This window comes from Aegilops tauschii, chromosome 2, assembly GCF_002575655.3.
Source record: "Aegilops tauschii subsp. strangulata cultivar AL8/78 chromosome 2, Aet v6.0, whole genome shotgun sequence".
Lineage (NCBI taxonomy): Eukaryota > Viridiplantae > Streptophyta > Magnoliopsida > Poales > Poaceae > Aegilops > Aegilops tauschii.
This window is the reverse complement of record NC_053036.3, coordinates 156391535-156406458: the sequence shown is the minus strand read 5'-3', so window position 1 is coordinate 156406458 and position 14924 is coordinate 156391535. Positions and strand designations below refer to the sequence as shown.

Sequence of the window (14924 nt, the reverse complement as noted above, 5' to 3'; positions counted from 1 at the left end):
GAGAGAGTTGCCATCTACTTACAAGCACACTAGGGCAGTTGCCATGTACCCTGCAAAACACATGGCAACTGACAGCTTTGGGTGTGGGAGAGGAGACGAGCATGTGGGTGAACTGATAAATGCCCACACACCAGCCCCTGTGTGTGAGTGAAAACTGACGTGTGGGCGAACTGCTAAACGCCCACACACCGGTCCCTCCGTGTGGTGAAAACGGGCGTGTGGGCGACCGGATGAATGCCCACATACCAGCCCAGTCCTATGTGGCACCACAAACATGCCAAGATTCGGGCAACCATAAATGAACGTGGATCCACGCGTGTGGGCGAGATGTGGGCGTTTGCATTTTCGTATGATGATGGGTCTGAGCATGTAGCAAGAAGTACAAAAATCTCAGCATGAACCGATCAGGGCCTGTGCTTTGAGCAGGTTCTCGAGAGTCATGTTATGGTCGTTGAAGGAGCTTCCTCCCGCCGCCGCCTGACTATGGCTTGGCGAGCCGCCGCAAGGGCCGCGCAGAACTCATTGTCCGGGTCAATGGGATCCTTTGGTATCGACGGCGGCGTCGGGCAAGCTAGCCGCGGGATGCTTGCCGTTGCGATTGCTTGGGCCCGCTCGCCGGACTCCTGCCGCTTCTCGTTCTTGGTCACGCCTTGCGCGCCGTAGCTGAGAACACTGACGCCGCCACTGATGAACATGATCTCTCCGTTCAGGCGCGACGCCTGCACTGCCGGCCTGCTCCTGGTGATTGAAGTTCCCTGGTCGGACTTTTGCGTCACGTCGTCTGCGACAGCGCGGGCTCTGACCTGGGTCGATGCCTCTGTGGGGCGCGGCACCTGCACTGCCGCCCTGTTCCCTCCGATGCAAGAGATGCGCTTGCCAGTGTTCTGCTTCTTAATCACGAGCTCGGCATTGTCGCCGGCGCTGACCTCGGTCTTCTCCTCCTTGGGGCGCGACGCACGCACATATGGCCTGATCCTGGAGCAAGAAAGTTGCGCGACGGCAGAAGCGACAGAGGAGCGCATGTCCACCTGCTTCTTGCTTGCGCGGGAGTCGTGGTGACCACCGTCGCGGCGACGCTTGCTGGGCGGTGACACCGGATGCCCCGCCCCCGCATCATGGAGGCGTCGCCGCTTGCCTTCCATGGCCGCCTCCATTGGCATCAAGTGTTGAAGTCGACGCGACCCGAGGGGGCTGGAGTCACGCGGATTTGAGGGGGAAGGAGGTCAGGCTTGAGAAGGGAACGCTGCAGAATCGATCGCCGTGAATTGACGTATAGCTCGGAACCGCTGCATGGTTGGCTCCGTTTCATGTTCAGGCCCGGACCCGGGGAGGAGTCGGAACCACGTGCGCCGGGAGAAGAAAGGGAGCGTCTAGCGGGTGGCCGGCCGCCCTGGGATCGCTAGCCAGCGCCCACCAAAAAAGGAAACCGCCTGGTCCCCCCGAAGCAAAAAAGGAAATGCACCCACCCGCCTGCGCGAAAACCGCCTCAGACCCAAACCGCGCGCACGAAAACCGCCAGGACCCGCCGCAGGAACAGGTAAGCTTGAGAAAACAACCCCGCGAGGACAGCTGGCCGCGGGATCACGTGCACCTGCCTCCGAACCCCACCCTCCTCACCAAACCGCGCGAGACCAACTGCCCCCAGGCCATCTTCTTCTTCCGCACGAAAGAAGGATCTGCCCAGGGGGCAAAATCCTCCTTCATCGCCAGGAGAGAAGAACGAACATGGCGGCTCCCAGAGACAAATAAGAGAAGAGAAGAGAAGAGGGCTTAGAAGTCAGAAAAGAAGACCAAGAGAAAAGCAGATCAAAGGGAGGAGGGCGAAAAAAGAACCCACCTGGAGATCCACAGGTGATAAGACTTTCCCATCTTCTTCCTGATTCTCTCTTGTCTACTTGCCCTTGTAATGATTTCCTTGCACGCGTCTTTTACTCGTGCTTTGCTCATGTATTTGATTGTCAAAAATCAAATGAAATCCTGCATAATGTGTTTGTAGAAAAACTGTGCACCCAGTAGTTTCCTTTTCATGCAACTAAGTCAAATGAAGTAGCCAACTGAAGGAGTATTGTGTGCCAACTCAGCAGATTATGCAGCATTAACGCTATTTTGTGCAACTAACCCAGTTGTGGCATCCAACTATAAGCACAAAATGTGCAACTGAAAAAATTGTGCAAATATAGGTCTTAGGAAAAACTGTGCAACCAGTAGGTTACTTCCCTGCAACTAAGCCAAATAAAGTAGGCAACTGAAGGAGTGTTGTGTGCCAACTCAGTAGATTATGCAACTCTGAAACCATTTTGTGCAACTAACCCAGTTGTAGCATCCAACTATACCCACAAACTGTGCAACTGGAAAAAATAAAAAAGGCACAAAACTATGCAACCTTCGTAGGAACTTGAAAAGATATGGAAGAAAACAACCAATATACGATGACGAGCAATATACGATATGTTCTGATAAAAAACAGTCTGCAAATATAGGTCTTAGGAAATAGCTTTCACACGCTGCCATCATAAATCTAAAAAACACACCCATCAAAATGTTGTTCTAGCTGTGCAAATCTAACTAAGATAGTTATAGACAAATATAGTTCAAATCTGAATTTGCTTCTATCTTTGAAGTTGCTGTAGCAGACCTTGCTTGATATGTTCACTTGCATTGATCTGCAGTAAATCATGCCCTCCCTTTCATGTCAGACCTGCACATTGTAGATACAATAATGGTCAATAAAAATGTAGCTACTACCTGAAACATGTTCTTATATTGTCCAACTACTATGATGCTTGTTCCAACTTTGATACTACTTGTGTGCAACTGGTATGCTACATTTTTATCCAGTTTGTATCATAAAAAAAAAGTCAAAAAATGTGTTTCTGTGACTGGAAATGCTCACAATTTGACCAACTGGTATGAAAAATTTGTGCAATTCTATGGCACTTTTGTGCAAATGTTGTGCTGCCTTTGTGCGACTACTATTAAAAAGCTGTATCTGGAGAAAAGCTTACTAAGTTCTTTTACTAAACCACTTGCATTCATCTGCAGAAAATCATGCCCTCCCTTTCTTCTTAGAACTGCACATTGTCAATAAAAATGTAACTACTGCCTGAATATTCTTATATTGTCCAACTAGAATGATGCTTGTTCCAACTTTTAAAGTACTTGTGTGCAACTGGTATGCTACATTTTTATCCAGCTTGTATCATAAAAAATTGTGTTTGTTTGACTGGAAATGCTCACAATTTGTGCCAACTGGTATGAAAAAATTGTGCAATTCTATGACACTTTCGTGCAAAATGTTGTGCTGCCTTTGTGCAACTACTATGAAAAAAAGCTTTATCTGGAGAAAAAAGCTATGTAAAAAACTGACTACTTGCAGTTTTCGAAACAATGAAAATGATTGTAACGGTGTTAAATTTATGCCTTCAAATGGCTAGCAACTATGCCCCAATACAGCTTGTTAATGACTTTTTTGTTGAAACAAAATGCAGGTTGAAGCAGCTTTCAAGGATGATAGACCTCAATGTGTTGCCTCCCGATCTCAATGAGTTGCCAAATGATGATGTCGAGTTTGTACATTCAGGGGTTTTCACACAGCCTCATCAAGATCATGGCTTGTTGCACTTTTTTGTTGAAACAAAGTGCAGCCTGAATTGCCACCTGTCCTAGATCCTATACCAGACCCCAAACCTTTGGGTGAAGAAGAAGAAATTGAAGAAGTGCCAATATTCGATGGAGAGGATAGTGGAAAAAAGAAGAATAAGAAGAAGCGCAAGAGAGAAAGGATAAAGCAAACACAATGTAAGGCAAAAATGCTGGTTAAATTGAAGGATGGGCGGTGGGAAGTAACCCACTTTGTCCGTGATCATAATCATCCTTTGGTCCCCAAGCCTTCGCTCTCCAAATACTTGCGATCTCACATGGGTATACCGCCGGAGGAAAAGAAGTTCCTAGAGATACTCTACAACTGCAACCTAACTTCAGGTGTGTTCTCATTCACCTCCCAAAAACTCCAAACTTCACACTACATTGTTGTTTAATTCTGATATGTCAAGTTTGCAACTAGCAGCAGGGGGTTGTGCAATTACAAACACTGTGTTGTGCAACCAGGATTGAGTATTTATGAAAAAAAGCACTACCACAAACAAAACAAACAAGTTGGAACTACTTGCTGATTGAATAATGTATAGATTTACAAAATGGTCATAGTTTTGATGGCAACTCCATATGTATTTGTTCTGCAAACTAGTGTTCCTTATCGATGCAATTGAACGTTGTTTCCTGCAACTAGTGTTCATATCTCTGCAACTAATGCTAGACAAAAATTTCTAAATTATTTTGCATCATGCAATAAAAAAGGGGGAAACAATGAAAAAAAGTTCTATGTCAACCACATGTCAACAGTTGTGCAACTATTGTTCTTTAGTCTGCAACTGTTATTTGTAAAGTGTTCAACTATCTAACATCAACTTTCTTCCCTGTAGGCTGTATGATGACTATCATGTCAGAGTTTTATGGCTCGGAGCTAAATGTACCATATGGGCCTAAAGCAATAACAAACTTATGTGCTGGCTTCTCCAAAGACTCAACGAAAGAGGGGGGCATTATTGAGACAATTGAACATTTTAAAGAGTTGCAAAAAGATGATCCAGACTTTTTCTATAAGATAAAATATGATCCCGAAGGAAGGGCAGAAAACATTTTTTGGGTGAATGGCTTGGCATGGAAAGCTTATACGGAGGCATATCATGATTGTGTCTCCTTTGACACAACCTACATGACCAATATGTACAACATGCCTTTTGCTCCGTTCATTGGAATCAATTGTCATGGGTAATCTTTCATGTTGGGCTGCGTGTTTGTGAGGCAAGAAATGGAGACCAGCTTTGATTGAGTTTTTGGAGCTTTCCTAGAGGCTATGAATGGAAGGGCACCAGATAACATCATTACTGATCAGGATGTGGCAATGAAAGAGTCCATAAAGAATATATTTCCCACAAGTGTGCACCGATGTTGTCGGTGGCACATCATGAAAAAAGCTCAAGAGAAAGTTGGATGGTTGCTAGGCCGGAACCCGGGATTGTCTAAAGATTTCAACCATTGCGTTGATTTCAGTTTCACACCAGATGAGTTTGAACAGAATTTGGCTGTGTTGATGATGAAATATGAGGCAATTACACACACCCATTTTGAGAAGCTATACAAATATAGGAACACTTGGGTGCCATGTTACTTCAAGCATAGATTTCTTCCCATTCTTGCAGTCTACACAACGAAGTGAGGGGTTCAATGCAGTCTTGAAGCGGTATGTCAACCCTCACAAGTCAATTCTGAACTTTGTGAAGGAGTACCACAAAATACAGACGCACATCCTCATCAAGGAAGGGTGCAATGACTACAGGACAGAACATCTGGATCTTGACATGTGGTCACAATTCCCAATAGAGAAGCAGGCATACAAGACATATACTAGAGATCTTTACTGCAAGTTCCGTGATGAGTTTTCGATGATTGGACGCTATAATGCATTCCAAATTGGTGTGGAAACGTTTGAGCTGAGACCAAATACAGAATGGGTTGTGAAGTATGGTTACAGGAACTACTTGGTGTTGGCAAAAATACCCGAGGGACAATTTTCGTGTGAGTGTACCAAAATGGAGAGGGATGGCATCCTTTGTTGCCACATACTAAAAGTGTTCACACATATTGGGCTTGATGTCATCCCGGAGCAGTACATGTTGACGCGTTGGACGCCAATTGCTATCCCAAGTGTGCCAAGTGCCACTAGCCAGCAATCTGATGTAATGCCTCCTGCCTCTCTAAAGGAAATTAGGCATGCTAACATGACCTCAGACTTCCAAAAACTAGCAAAGTTTGCTTGTGGTTCTGATGCAGCAAAAGGCATTGTCGATAAACACATGCGTGCAACGCGGACAGAGATTGTGCAGCTGAACAAGTCTAGAAGGAAAAAAGGCTGCAAGAGAGGCAGGTCCGTCCGCTGGTGATAACAACCAGGATCCTCCCGTGCCGCCTACATCTACAGGGTCTGCTCCAGCAACTACCCCTACTGGACGTGCTCCACCGCCTACTCCCATGGGCCATGGTGGACCACCTCCTCCCATGGAACGTGTTGGTCATGGTCCACCATGTCCTCCCATGGGTCGTGCTGCTCATGCTCCAGTGCCTCCTCCCATGGGTCGTGCTGAACAACCTCCTCCGATGGGTCATGGTGGGCCACGTGTGAGTAATGCTTCGGCACCTCTTCCTATGGGTAACACAACACAAGGCCATACTAACTGCACTGAGCGGATGTCGCCTACGAGCAACGACGATGAGGTTGCAACTCCCAGGGATCCGCCAAAGTCAACTACAGAAGGGAGGGCAAGGAGTAGACGCTATCATTCAGCTCTTGAACTGCACCTGAAAAGGAAAAACAGGTGCAGCAACTGCAACTCAGATAAGCACAATGCTGCTAGCTGCCCTACGAAGTTGGCATGACAACTTGGTGACATATAAGCAATAGATAAAATGAGGGAAGCATAAAAAAAAGTTCTGGCTTTGCACTGTTAGGACATGGATGGAGCTATGAAGATCCAGCAACAAAAAACTTCTTTGGAAACTTCTTCTTTATGTTGTTTAAACTTAGCATCTGGCCCATTTGTATTTCATGTTAAAAAAGTCATGTATACTATCACTTTGCTATGTGTGAGGCTACCTATTTACCTATTTATGCCTCTGTTGGCAAATTTACACATTTACGCATGCAACATAGTAAAAAGAAAAAATGTTACTATGTGTGTTGTCCTTTAGTGATTGGTTGTTTGATGGTTTACCAGAACCAAAAAGGGTTGTGCAAGTTAATTAGTATCAATGTGCAAGTATCTTCCCTGTATGTGCAACTGTAACATCTCCAAGTACTATGCCATGTAAAAAAGAAAAAAGGAAAAGGAACAAAATTGTATCATTCTTAGGGTTAAACAAAGCACCAAACAGCGGTTCAAGAAACAGAATGTGCAACCTGGGGCAAAAAAACCCAGGTGAAATTGTGCAACTAAACATGTATTAGGTGTGCAACTGAATGGGTACCATTGTGCAACTATCATGCAGATCAATGGTAGCAGATAAAAGAAGGAGCAAAAACAAAACTTACTCATTGTACCGTAGAATGTCCTTCCATGGGGCTTTGTTGAGAGTAGAGTCAACCATCTTGTAGGTCATTATCCTCCTCATGCTTAGGCACTCTTTTGGTTCGTAGTTTGGCAATTGTATCCCATTCCAAATGCTAGTATTGAACAACATGAACACACCACATTCATTGCTGTGCAAGAAAAAAAGAAGAAAAAAGACATTTGTTATTCGACGTGAGTTGGGGCCATAATCGTAAAAAGAAAACTAACAACCTTGCTATTGCAAGACCGTGTTCTTGACCATGCAACTTTGTCCCCCTAAAAATGTGCAACTACCCATTGATCTGTGTGCACCTGTATGAATACTGTGTGCAACTAGATGGTTTGGTTGGTGCCAAAAAATGTGCAACTACCTATTGATCTGTGTGCAACTGCATGAATACTTTGTGCAACTAGATGGTTTGGTTGGTGCCAAAAAATGTGCAACTACCCATTAATCTGTGTGCAACTGTATGAATACTTTGTGCAACTAGATGGTTTGGAAGCAGCACTACCCAACTATAAAAAAATGAAAGAGGAAAATGGCGTGCATGCATGACTTACTTCCCGAGTTGCTTGGGTACATCAATGTCGACGACCTGAAAGTGACTGATGTTATGCTTTGGGTAGTGCTGCTTCCATAAACACCTCACCGCCCCCGCTATAGTTGAAGCACAGTGCATTTTGGGGTTGTCGAGCTTCCTCCAAGAATCTAGCACCTCGAAACGCTGATCCCTTAAGTTCATGTTAAACACCAGCAGTGTCTGCCTCCTTCTTGATCATTGGGATCAGCGAACTCGAGCACAGGAAGCATCACCTGCACATATTGACAGCACAGGAAAAAAGAAGGTAAAAAGTTGTCAAGAACTGACCAGTGAAAAACCAAGAGCTATGCAACACGAAAAGTTGAAAAAACACAAAGTTGTGTGGCCAGAAAAAACTGACCATATCTTGACGGTATAGGTGATTAATCTTCTCAAATTTAGAATGTATCTCAGCAGCATTGTATATTCCTTGCTGCAAGCGTGTCTGCATTTGAAGAAATGAGTCTTAGGAAACATACTGTAAAAAAGGAAGGGACAAAGGGATGTTGTGTGAAACAAGAACAACAGTTCTCATTCAACTTACAGCAACCCTCAGTGGCATGATGACCTTCTTTGAGTCCTTAGGTAAGTTTTCCCTGATTTGGATAAGAGCAGCTTCGACAACACCATTAGATAGCCATTTGGTAGGCTTCATTGAGTCAGCCAACTCCTTTAGGCTCAGAAAGAACCCATCATAGTTAATGATTTCAGGGCTGTTCGGAAAACAATACGAGTGCAAAGAAAAAGAACAAAAAACAGGATTAACTGGTTGCCGTAAATGCGTGAAAAAGTGAATGAAAAAATGAGTAACTGTTGTTAAGGTGTGCAGGGCCTGATGTGCCAACTGTATAAGTACTGTTGTGCAAGTGATGTTGAATGGAACTGCAAGTACAAAAGATGACTTCTGCAACTACAAAAAAATTGAATTACTATTGTAGTGCTACTATTACATATGTCTATGACAATAATAAAATATGTTCAGCTATATTACCATTTTTGTGCAAAAAATCAATAAACATGAAGATGCAAACGTAACAGACTGATTGGCCAAACTAAAGATAGAAGAGGGGATACAGATTTACCACAAAATGCATTAGTTTTACCTTGTTTCTATGACGTTTGCTCCAGGTAGATTCCTTACATAATAGAGAACTGCCGCATAAAGCCTGTTCACTTGTTCATTGCAAGTGAACGTCTTTGTTTTATTGTAGTCGATGTAGGGAGACCTCTGGACAGCAGCTGGCTTGATTATCCTCCTTGTGTGTTTTTGCACTGGTGGGCCAGATGTGGTACTGCCGGACCCACTTGCACCCCCTAGAACACCTGTCACATCTGGGGTGTGAAACTCGTCTGGTGAATCCGAAATGATGATATGAATTGGTGCCTTCCCAGTGACCACCTTATCTGCAGCAGCACAAACCTCTCTCACAGTTTCCGAATCCCAATCATCTAGCTCGTTGCTCTTAGATAACCCTGCCTCTTGTGGTGTCACTTGTGATTTGTTAGGCTCGTCCACTGTGGCAACTGGGGGGTCATCATCCAACCCCAAGTCAAATGGTGGAGCGTCGCAGAACCCATCGCCATGATATGATCTTGTTGATGATGCTCTACGAATGGGTTGCACATTGTTGTTCTCTCCTTGGACATCCTTGGGTGCATCACCCGCTGACTTGGTTCGTGCAATTATGCTTGGCGGTGGTCTTGGCGGTATACACCTCGAAACAAGGTCGTAAACTTGCTCTTGTGTAAGGGTGTCCTGTTGATCAAGAGCACGAAAAGTAGGCGAATGTTGTTTCTGAGCCTGCACAACATTACTGACAGCTGAGGGTTCCATGGTGACTGAATGGGTTTGGGTTGGGGTTGGAGTTGGCACACTGACTGTTGTGGTTGGCACAGTGACTGCTTGAGTTGGCAATGCTGTCTCTGGGATTGGCACATTGACAGCTTGGGGTTCTGTGGTGACTGATGGGGGTAGGACAGACACAACTCCAGATGCCTCACTTCCTCTTGCTATTGGCACAATGGTGGTTTCACTTTCCTTGATTGCCGGTGTACTGTGCGCACTTGATGCTGTAGTTGGCTTATTTGGACAAACAGTTGGCTCACTTGAAGCTGGAGTTGCCACATCAGCTGTTGGGGTTGCCGACTTCCTACACTTCATACTAACAACTTTCTCTTGACTGTTTGATCCACTCTTAATAGCATGGCTTGGCAACTCTATTCCCATTTCTGCAAAGTTTGTGTCCTTGGCAAAAGACACTATTTTGTTGCTTTTTTTACCAGGGAGTTTGCATGTTGTAGAGATGAGCTTGGCATCTACATGCGCAACGGTTGGCACCTGTATGACAGTGCTTGCCTTCTTGGGCTCTGGAGTTGGCACCTCCTTTCCCTTTGATTTACTTCCGTTCTTCAAATTTTTCTCTCCCATACCAGGAATCTTATCTTTTGGTTGACCCAACACCAGGTTCTTGCTAAGTGTCACGAGCTTCTTGCGCTTTGGGACAGTGGGTGGGCGCGGTGGGGATGCTGCCATCCTCTTGCTACCACCTGACGATGAAGCATCTTCAAATACAGGACCTCCCCTCAATATCTTGTCAAGCATGGTTTTTGAGCCAACCCAGTCCAAACCCTTTCCTGCCTCTTCCATTTCTTCCACAGTGCTTTGTACTTCAACGTTTATGATTTTTTTCAAATGTATTATCCTTCTCTTTCATGTCAAAGATTGCATGAGTTTCCAGCAAGGGGATATCAAATCTATTGGGGATTGCTGGCTCTGATCTACACAAGTCAAACAATGAGAAACTTTCCTCTGGCACAGCTGCTTTGGTTCCAACTGATTCCGGATCTTCACCCTTCCGACGCATGTCCTTTTGGATGAAAAACTGTAGAGTTACACTATCATTAATTGAGCTGCTGCTGCTGTTTCCTCCATCTCCAGAAGTGTTTGCCCTCTTTGAACTACTGTCACCGCCACCCATACCATCATCATCATCATCATCATCCTTCCCAGTGTCACTACCTCCATCAAAGGCCCCCTATCATCGTCGTGTGTTTCCTCACTGTCATCATCACTGCCCCATCCTTTCCTTGCTCATCTCTGTCAACGTTCTCGACATCCTCACCTTCCCCCTTGCCTGTTCCATCTTTTTTCCTCTTCCTCTTCCACTTCATCATTACCGGATTCTTCATTGTCTTCATTGTTGTCACCATCATCGTCACTGTCATCATCATCATCATAGTTGTCACTGTCATCATCATATTCTTCATCATTCCTTCCCTCTTGATCCTCCTCTTCTTCTTCAGAATCATCACTTTCTTCAGAATCATTGCCAACTCCCGGGTCAACATCTTCTTCCTCTGACTCACTTTCCTCTACAAATTCTTCTTCTTCACTTCCCTCCACCTCTTCTGATTGCTTGGTAGTAGATTGACGCTTTCGTCGCCTAGTGTGTGAGCTTTGACCCTTTGTTTGACCACTTAGCGGGCCCTTGAGAGGAGACAAATCTGGTTCCTCTTCATCAAGCTTGGAAAAACCTTCGATGAAGTTGCCAAGATTGTCTGATATTTCTTTACATAGATCATGAACCATACCTGCTAACTTGAACTTCTTCTGCATAACATTAGAAAAAAACAAAATTTAAAATTTAAAATAGAAAAATTAAGATAATGAAAAGTATATCAAAGTATATTTCTGCGCAACTGCAAACCTAAGTTTGGTGCAAGTATATGAAAGTAGTGTGCAACTGAGATGCTGAAAGTGTGCAACTGAAGAGGGGTAAGTTAGCAGGAAGTAAAAAAGAAGCATATTTTGTAGCTAGGAGTTGTGGAATCTGTGTAAGTGAAAACATAAGTTTGATTTCAATTAGAAAAAAGGTGGGATAATAATTCTATGCAACTCATGCATGCATTTGGCACGGAAAAAGTAAAACCAACAAAAAAACATGATTTTTGTTCTAATAAAAAAGTGTGGGTGAGCAAAAAGGATAACTCACGTGGGGACTGTAACTCATTGGAACCTTTGATGCCACAACGCTTCTGCCTGCAGTAATCCTCCGAAGAGTGTTGAATCATCTTTGCTTCTATACTGCTCCTTGAGCTGTTCACAGAAAGATTTACAACAATAACTTCAACAATAACAAGTCTATATTGTCTGGATCTAAAAAGGAAAAAAGACTTTATATATGGGGAACTACCACATGCCCTAGAAGCACAAAAAGTAAGTGAAAAAACTATGTGAAGTCACAAATGAGAAGTGGGACTTTAAAGGAATATATGAAACAAGCATGTGTGCAACTGTCACAAGTCTGTATGCCACCTATCAACATAGACTTGTGCAACTACTACATGCCCTAGAAACAAAAAAAGTAACTAAAAATACTATGTGAAGTCAAAATGATAAGTGGGACTTTAAAGGAAAATATGAAACAAGCATGTGTGCAAACTGTTCATAAAGTCTGTGTGCCAACTATCAACATCGACTTGTGCAACTACCACATGCCCTCAGAAGCAAAAAACTGACTGAAATTGCTATGGAAAGTACAACTGGAAGTGGTACTGTAAACAGGAAATATGAAACAAGCATGTGTGCAACTCTATTTAGTCTGTGTGCCAACTATCAATATAGACTTGTGCAACTACTTACAGGTATGTGAAAGAATCATGTGCAATTACAGACTTTGAGCAGAATTTCCAAGTCACTTGAAGTTTCCCAAAGACACCGGGCAAAATCAAGTCCTTTTTCATGATATTGTTGATTAGATTCTTATCATAGGCATTGGCTCGAACTTCACAGTGGCTTATTCGCACATCAACCTCGAGTGCGTCAATGTAGAGAATCTGTACATGCACCATCCCCAAGAGACAAACAAAAAAGGGAAATAACACGTATAAGAACATTGGTGATAAAAAGCACAAAAACATCTAGAAAAGGTATGTCTAACAGAATACAATTAATTAGAGCTCACCATCAAATGATACAGGCAGCAACAGACTGTTTGCTTGTCCTCACCCATGTTGCGGAATGCTTCATTTATGTGGTCAGCAACAAATAAGCTCACATTGCTCTTCAACAGAACATCGGGTTCTAGCACATCGCTGTAGCAACGTGGGCTCAGAGAGAGACTTGTTTTAGGAGCTAAAAAGGTGCTGAAAGCAACTGCAAGCTACCCAGTGAGGAACTTGTTATCAGTTGTACCCTTCATAGCTTTCATCGTCTTGGTGAATTCGGTAACCGTGGGGTGTTTGGGTGGCCCGGTGTGGTTGAACATCTCATTGAAAGCCTTAACAAACTCCTTTTCAACAATGTATTTCAGCCGCGGCCCTCTGTTTGGTAAACCAAAGTTCCTATGCACACTAGCAGCATCTACTGGAATAGTTCCCCTGCCTGGGAATACCAAAGCTGAACTGGCTGGGTCGTATGACTGGACTAGGAACTTCGTCAAGTCAGAAAGCAGTGTGTCTGCTAGGTTTACCAAACCTCCTAACATCTTCTCATATAAGAAAGATCTCTGAACAGGTGCCAAATCGTTGTTCACCTTCACAAACTTCCCTGGTGATGCCCTAATTCTTCCAGCTTGTGAACGCCGCTGAGGAACGTTTCCTTCGTTCCCTTCAACTCCAACTTCACCCACCTGAGACAAAAAAAGGGAAATGAATACAGACAAATTGTTCAACTAGTGTACATACATCTGCAACTGACCACATAGTTCATTGTTGTGCAACCACAGGTTGATTGTTGTGCAACTATTATACCTTATTGTGCAACTGACATGTACACACTGAAATTAAAAAACTTGTCCAAAAATGTATCATGATTTGGTGCAGCTGTGTGCTCAATTGGTGCCAACTTTCAAATTTAACAAGGTAGGTAAGGAGATTCCAAAATCTATCATAAAAGAAAGACTAAAACACTAAACAACGCTTTTCAGATTTGACATGGTAGTATACAACACTTTCAAATTTGCACCACAAAAAATGTAAGGCAAAAAAATGATGGTTAAACACAACAGCCGAGTGTATGCTTTTCATATGCAACACTGAACAGCACAAGTGCCAACTAGTACCAACATACTGTGCAACTGAAAAAGAAAATTGTACAAAAAAGGTACCTCATCAGCTTCTGCAGAGGTTGGGCCACCCCCATCAGATGACTTGCCTTTTCCTTTTGTTCTGGCTCACTTTATAGCACGGGATGCAGTAGCATCCTCCACCTACAAAATAACCAAATGATGCCTCATGTTAAAAAATCATGAAAAAACCCAGAGAAAACAAAAATAAAATATTGAATTTCTTTTACATAAATTCAAAATTGTTCATTTCATATTCAAAACTTGCCCCTACTTCATTACCATCATCGGGGTCGGTACGAGCACCCCGCCGAGCAGGCCTTTTCCTGTTCCGCCGTATATACTTTGATGCAATCCTCTGCATGGCAAAAAGAAACAAAAACCAAAAATAAAAAAAAACAGAAAAGGAAAAATAAAAATAAAAAGAAAACAAGCACATATATCCGACCATATTTGCTCCCTTTTGAGCTTATAGAAAACAACCTCTTCCCCACTTCCACCGGCATCTCCCTCTTCGACCATTGTCACTGCAAAAAAAACCAGGCCCCGACAAAATTATTCTAATTGCACACACAAAAAAATTGTAGCTCAAAGCACTAACAAAACTTGTTAAACAAATGCATAAAAAACCAGCATCCCACCACTAAGACATTTCAAAAAATCCTGTGCCAACTGGACCTTGGTTTTGCCAAACATTGACCCTGGTTCTGCCAACTCAGATATGGTAATGCCAAGTGAAAAATTCAAGAACACATATCCCAGCTGTGTGCGATTATTGAATCTAGATCTGCCAGCTGGGAACTGGTCCAATGCCAAGTATAAAACCTGCAGAACATAGATACCCGAATATGTGCAACTATTGTACCTATAACTGCTAAAAATGTGTTTATGGTAGCTGGTGCGTGCAACTGATGCAGCTGGAACTGCCAATTGGGATGGACAAACGTCAAGTTTAAGCACAAACTCGATGTGCAACTTCTATTTGTGCAACTGCCAACTACAAGATACTCGTTGTGCAACTGAGTAATGAAAACATTCCCTGTGCAACTACTATAGTGCAGTTGCGAACTGCAAACAAATCTTTGTGCAACTGGGCATGAAAAAAATAAAAT

At 43.4% G+C, this 14924-nt stretch overlaps 1 long non-coding RNA gene and 1 pseudogene across 1 annotated transcript; one reads left to right on the top strand and one right to left on the bottom strand.

Annotated features, from left to right (window-relative positions):
• Positions 1 to 1567: 1567 nt before the first annotated feature.
• LOC120973193 (uncharacterized) lies at positions 1568 to 6806 on the top strand. The gene is made up of 3 exons (XR_005767342.3): positions 1568 to 1851; positions 3489 to 3981; positions 4482 to 6806. It is a non-coding gene; the product is annotated as an uncharacterized lncRNA (long non-coding RNA).
• Positions 6807 to 10416: 3610 nt separating this feature from the next.
• LOC141040845 (uncharacterized) lies at positions 10417 to 14318 on the bottom strand (annotated as a pseudogene).
• Between the last annotated feature and the right edge of the window lie 606 nt (positions 14319 to 14924).